Source organism: Triticum urartu, chromosome 3A (genome assembly GCF_056163025.1).
Source record: "Triticum urartu cultivar PI428250 chromosome 3A, HENAU_Tu73, whole genome shotgun sequence".
NCBI lineage: Eukaryota > Viridiplantae > Streptophyta > Magnoliopsida > Poales > Poaceae > Triticum > Triticum urartu.
In genome coordinates, this window is record NC_141875.1 from 587,014,759 (window position 1) to 587,022,053 (window position 7,295).

The window sequence follows — 7,295 nt, forward strand, 5'->3', positions numbered from 1 at the left end:
TTACACGATCCAAGTCAACTAATCCGTGTCCGATTAACACGTGAGACGGACTAGTTATCGTCGGTGAACATCTCCATGTTGATCGTATCTTCCATACGACTCGTGTTCGACCTTTCGGTCTCTGTGTTCCGAGGCCATGTCTTCACATGCTTAGGCTCGTCAAGTTAACCCTAAGTGTTTTTGCATGTGTAAAACTTCTTACACCCGTTGTATGTGAACGAAAGGATCTATCACACCCGATTAACACGTGGTGCTTCGAAGCGACGAACTGTAGCAACGGTGCACAGTTAGGGGAGAACACTTCTTGAAATTTTAATGAGGGATCATCTTATTTACTACCGTCGTACTAAGTAAACAAGATGCATAACATGATAAACATCATATGCAATCAAATAGTGACATGATATGGCCAATATCATGTAGCTCCTTTGATCTCCATCTTGGGGCTCCATGATCATCTTGTCACCGGTATGACACCATGATCTCCATCATCATGATCTCCATCATTGTGTCTTCTTGAAGTTGTCTCGTCATCGACATGCAAGTCGTGATTCCCTTGACAAGAACATGATCAATCTCATACATCACATATATCATTCATCACATCCTTTTGGCCATATCACATCACATAGCATACCCTGCAAAAACAAGTTAGACGTCCTCTAATTGTTGTTTGCATGTTTTACGTGGCTGCTATGGGTTTCTAGCAAGAACGTTTCTTACCTACGCAAAGACCACAACGTGATATGCCAATTGCTATTTACCCTTCATAAGGACCCTGTTCATCGAATCCGATCCGACTAAAGTGGGAGAGACAGACACCCGCCAGCCACCTTATGCAACTAGTGCATATTTGTCGGTGGAACCGGTCTCACGTAAGAGTACGTGTAAGGTTGGTCCGGACCGCTTCATCCCACGATGCCGCCGAATCAAGATAAGACTAGTAACGGCAAGCATATTGAACAAAATCAACGCCCACAACTACTCTGTGTTCTACTCGTGCATAGAATCTACGCAATAGACCTAGCTCATGATGCCACTGTTGGGGAACGTAGCAGAAATTCAAAATTTTCCTACGTATCACCAAGATCTATCTATGGAGAAACCAGCAACGAGGGGAAGGAGAGTGCATCTACATACCCTTGTAGATCGCTGAGCGGAAGCGTTCAAGTGAACGGGGTTGATGGAGTCGTACTCGTCGTGATTCAAATCACCGATGATCAAGTGCCGAACGCACGGCACCTCCGCGTTCAACACATGTACAGCCCGGAGACGTCTCCCATGCCTTGATCCAGCAAGGGGAGAGGGAGAGGTTGATGAAGATCCAGCAACACGACGGCGTGGTGGTGGATGCAGGGCGTCACAGTAGCAGGGCTTCGCCTATACTACGAGGGAGAGACGTAACGGGGAGATAGGGAGGCGCCAGGGGCTGGTGTGTGAAGTTCCTCCTCTCCCCCACTATATATAGGAGGGACAAGGGGGTTGGTGCGCCAGCCTAGGAGATCCAATCTCCTAGGTGCGGCTGCCCAAGGGAGGTTTCCCTTCCCCCCAAGGCACCTAGAGGTGCCTTCCACTTATGGGACTCCTCCCATATGGAAACCCTAGGCGCATGGGCCTATAGGGGCTGGTGCCCTTGGCCCATATAGGCCAAGGCGCACCCCTTACAGCCCATGTGGCCCCCCGGGACAGGTGGCCCCACCCGGTGGGCCCCCGGGACCCTTCCGGTGGTCCCGGTACAATACCGATAACCCTGAAACTTGTCCCGATGGCCGAAATAGCACTTCCTATATATAATTCTTTACCTCCGGACCATTCCGGAACTCCTCATGACGTCCGGGATCTCATCCGGGACTCCGAACAATATTCGGGTTACTGCATACACATATATCTTCATAACCCTAGCGTCACCGAACCTTAAGTGTGTAGACCCTACGGGTTCGGGAGACATGCAGACATGACCGAGACATTCTCCGGTCAATAACCAACAGCGGGATCTGGATACCCATGATGGCTCCCACATGTTCCACGATGATCTCATCGGATGAACCACGATGTCAAGGACTTAATCAATCCCGTATACAATTCCCTTTGTCTAGCGGTATGTTACTTGCCCGAGATTCGATCGTCGGTATCCTTATACCTTGTTCAATCTCGTTACCGGCAAGTCTCTTTACTCGTTCCGTAACACATCATCCCGTGATCAACTCCTTGGTCACATTGCGCATATGATGATGTCCTACTGAGTGGGCCCAGAGATACCTCTCCGCTTACACGGAGTGACAAATCCCAGTCTCGATTCGTGCCAACCCAACAGACACTTTCGGAGATACCTGTGATGCACCTTTATAGTCACCCAATTACGTTGTGACGTTTGATACACCCAAAGCACTCTTACGGTATCCGGGAGTTGCACAATCTCATGGTCTAAGGAAATAATACTTGACATTAGAAAAGCTTTAGCATACGAACTGTACGATCTTTGTGCTAGGCTTAGGATTTGGGTCTTGTCCATCTCATCATTCTCCTAATGATGTGATCCCGTTATCAACGACATCCAATGTCCATGGTTAGGAAACCGCAACCATCTATTGATCAACGAGCTAGTCAACTAGAGGCTTACTAGGGACATATTATGGTCTATGTATTCACATGTGTATTACGATTTCCGGATAATACAGTTATAGCATGAATAAAGACAATTATCATGAACAAGGAAATATAATAATAACTAATTTATTATTGCCTCTAGGGCATATTTCCAACAAAGGCATCTAATGCCTCTTGGGAGAAACAAGCGTCGCGAAGAACTGTCCGACGACGCCTGTGGTTCATGGCACTCTCCACCTCGGAATTGGTGGCAGACAACCTGTCCGCATCCTCTGTCGGAGGAGCGTCCGATGCGCGCCTCGTGTTCGCTCCCGCTTCCGGGCCAGGCGTTGGAGCCCGGCTGGTGGAGGCGCGGTTGGCAACCTCTCTGGATGTAGTCCGGCGAGGTCTCTTCGTCCTGAAGATAGCACGAATGTTAATATGCCCTGAAGAAATAACACCAGGGAAAAAGAGGATGCGCTATACCTTTGCGCCGGCGTCCCAGTCCGGACTACATTCCTTTTTGCCCCACGGGGCCCTGCGGCCCCTCGTTGGCTAGCCGCCGCAGGTTCGGCCTCCCGCCTTGGAAACCTCCCCTGCAAAACACGGTCATTGTCAGGAAAACTGAAATGCTTGAGAATGATTCCTTCTCAAAGGGATGAGACTCCGCTCTCTGTTACCTGGGAGGCCGGGATTAACCCTGGGTAATCAGCCGTAATGGCCACCAAGGTATTGTCCTTTCTTAACTGATCAAACACCCCGTCAATCAACTCCACCAATATATCTGGATCCTCTTCGGAGTCCGGATCGAGGGACCGTTCTGGATCCTCGGGTTGTGGGGGACGGCTGTTTATATCCTTTACTTCCTGACGCAGTTTCTGCGTTGAAATTGTTAGACTACATATTTAATCATGGGAATATAAAGCGGATGGGCAGGCACAATTGTTCACTTACCCAACTCGGGGGGATGTACATACTAAATCCGCCCTGCGGGTTGACGCGGAGGAATTCCTCCTCTTCTCCCTTGTACAAAGAGGATAAGATCTTTACTAGAGCGGCAGCTGAGGCTGGCCCCTTACGACCGTAACGGGTGGCGTCATCCTCCCCGTTAAAATCCCACATGGGGTGGCCTCTATATTGAAGCGGTTGCACCCCCCGCATAATGCATGCGGCCATGACTCCAATCATGGTTAGTCCGGAATGAGCCAATAGTCTTATCCGGCCCATCAGGTGAAGGACGTCCCTGTCGCTTTCTCTCTGAGAGCTCCGCGGACGCCAGCTTAGGCATTTCTTTAAGGGAGCACTGTTGAATTCATGGAGACCGACCCGGATAGGGTCCGGTAGCGGGACATCATCTATATAAAACCATTCCGAAGGCCTGTCCTCGGACGCCTTCTTTGGGGTTCCGGATAGATATCCGGTCCCGGCGATACGCCACACTTCGGCTCCGCCCACTTGATATATAGACCCCTCTTGAGAGCGGGGCACCAGACAGAATAATCTCTTCCACAGCACGAAATGAGCCTCAACACCCAAGAATAGCTCGCAAAGAGCGACGAAGCCCGCGATATGCAATATAGAGGCGGGCGTGAGATCGTGCAGCTGGAGGCCGTAGAACTCCAGAAGCCCACGGAGAAATGGATGGATTAGAAATCCAAGTCCTCTTGCTAGATAAGGGACGAGGCACACCCGCTCTCCTTTGGAGGGACTGGGGGTGCTCTCCGCTTGCTCTCCGCCATTATATGTGGCGAGTCCGGCTCGGACCGGGACCATATAGGCCTGAGGGAGAAATCCCTTGGCCTGAAGCGACACTAGCTCGCTGTGCGGGATGGAGCACCTCTCCCAGTCTCTAGGTTTAGGACTGGAAGGGCGAGAGGAGGAGCTGCGACGGCTGGCCATGTTGGAATGAACCTTTGCTGGAGGCGCTCTGATGATTACTCGCGAAGAGGAGAAGGTGTGGTTTGGATCTGAATCCCCATCCCATTAAATAGGTGGCTCGTTTATGCGGCTAGGGGTGTGAATGTAAAAACACCCTGACTTTTGACATTCGTTTGACACGTGGAAGACGGCCATTATTGGGCGTGGAAGCCAAGGTGCGCTACATTACAAAAATCGGACATTATTCAGCAGGTACATGGAATTTGGAGGAGAACCCGCCTTGCAATGCCGAAGACAATCTGCGCGCCGGACTCGTCCTCATTGAAGCCTGGTTCGGTGGCTACTGAGGGAGTCCTGGATTAGGGGGTGTTCGGGTAGCCGGACTATACCTTCAGCCGAACTCCAGGACTATGAAGATACAAGATTGAAGACTCCGTCCCGTGTCCGGATGGGACTTTCCTTGGCGTGGAAGGCAAGCTTGGCGACGCGGATATTCAAGATCTCCTACCATTGTAACCGACTTTGTGTAACCCTAACCCTCTCCGGTGTCTATATAAACCGGAGGGTTTTAGCCCGTAGGACAACTTCATCATTCAACAATCATACCATAGGCTAGCTTTTAGGGTTTAGCCTCCTTGATCTTGTGGTAGATCTACTCTTGTACTACCCATGTCATCAATATTAATCAAGCAGGACGTAGGGTTTTACCTCCATCAAGAGGGCCCGAACCTAGGTAAAACATTGTGTCCCTTGTCTCATGTTACCATCCGGCCTAGACGCACAGTTTGGGACCCCCTACCCGAGATCCGCCGGTTTTGACACCGACACTTTGCATGGGTGTCCTCGGGGGTTTATACAGGCCTCCCCTAGGGGTACAATGGTAATCTAGCCGGGTGTAGGCCCTGGCTGTCAATGTCTATGGTGGCCGGCTTCTCCGCTGACCGCTGGGGCCCGCCGTTGTCGGATTTCGGGTTCTGGCAGACCCTTGAGGTTCGAACACTGAGGTGCGCGCGGAGATTTCGCCTTCTACCTACCTGCACCCCTCCGCCTCGCTAAGATCTAAGCTACGGAAAGAACAACATAAGAGACACAGGGTTTATACTGGTTCGGGCCACCGTTGTGGTGTAATACCCTACTCCAGTGTGTGGTGTGGTGGATTGCCTCTTGGGCTGATGATGATGAGAAATACAAGGAAGAACAGCCTCGCGAGGGTCTGTTCTTGGCTGGGGGGATGAACTGCTAGGAGGAGTTCAGTCGCCCTTCTCTCTCTCTCTGTGTGTGTGATGCTACTCGATCCGATCCTAGCTAGTTTCTCTCTTGGCTTCTAGATTCTCCCTTCTTGATTGCCCCTCTACCCTGGGGGTGGCTAGTCCTATTTATAGGCAAAGGCCCTGGGCCTCTTCCCAAATATTGAGCGGGAAGGGCACCAATAATTGGCCATTTTGAAGGGAAACATCTGGTACACTTATCCTGACTAAAGATGGTCCTCGCCTGCCAAAGGCTCTGGTGGTGACGCTGGCTTGGGCTCCACAATGACTTCCTCCCTGCCGTTGGACTGGCCTTGGTCTCGTTGCACCGAAACGGGTACCTTTGCTTGATGCTCTCGCCTGCGCTTGCTCCCTTTGCACCAAAGAGGAAAGGAGGACACTACGCGGCTGGCGCCCGCCTGGCGCCTTTGGTCGTCATGGCTTGCGTCACGGCAGGCCTCGCAAGTCTGGGGACCCCCGTTCCCAGAACGCCGACAGTAGCCCCCGGGCCCAAGGCGTGCCCGGACTTGGCCGTTCAGGGAGGCGAAAGGCCAAGAGCAAAGCGCCGCGGGCCCTAACAGCCTGCGGCCTTGGGTGCCGCATGGCGGTTGACTGGACGTGGGCGTCTCCACTTCCCCACGGCGCCTCAGCAACTGCACGGATTGGACAAGTCCCTGCATGCAAAGCGGGTCATGATTACCTGTGATCGTGGAGGTCGGCGGTTGGCCTTCGCCGGCCATAAGTACGGAATGGCGCGCGCCCTTCCAGTCCATCCTTTCTTGCTTCTCCTTCTTCCCGGTCCTTGCTCCGTCTTGCTGCGATGGCTCCGATCCGCCGGTTCTCGGCGGCAGAGAAGGGAAAGGCTCCCCGAGAGGAACCAGACCCGCTCCCGCCGAAGAAACGGCTCGCCCTCCGCGGCCGGGACGAGGGGGCCCATCAGGTGGTGTCGAGGCCCTGGTGCGAGCAGCCATCGCCGAGGTTCCCGCTTCCCTTGTACGCCCACATTGAGGGCTCTGAAGGAGTCGATGCCGATCGCCACGGGCGGCGCCGCCGTCGGCGTCGACGGGTCACGAAGGTGTGGGTCGTCCCCCCTGGGGTCCACACCGAGGGCTCCTCTCGAGAATTCGTGCTCCACGCCGCCATGCCTCCTCAGTCTTGGATTCGCCTTCCTCCCTTCTTCGCCTCCATCATCCCGCGGGGAGAACTCCTGGAGCTTTGGCTGCAGCACGCCGGCTGCAGCACCCTCGCGACCGAGGCAGAGATCGCGGTCGTTGCCCCGGGCGAGGTCTTCATGACTCGAGGCTGGAGCGAAATCGCCCGGGTTTGCAGGACAAGAGCCGCCTTCGCAATCCACTTGGAGTACGACAGTGCTTCGGTGATGTTCTTCAAGGTCTTCGATGCGAACGGGCGCCGGCTGGAGTGCTGCCCGGGAGAGGTGGTCGGGACCCTGCTACGGCGAGGACTGGGCCCGCCGACCGCTCCCTTGGTGGCTGCTCAGGCGGCGGAGGCATCGGAGGGTCCAGCGACTCCGGCGAGCTCTTCGCGACTCCGGAGACGAGCGGCGACAGCTACGAGCCCCCGAGC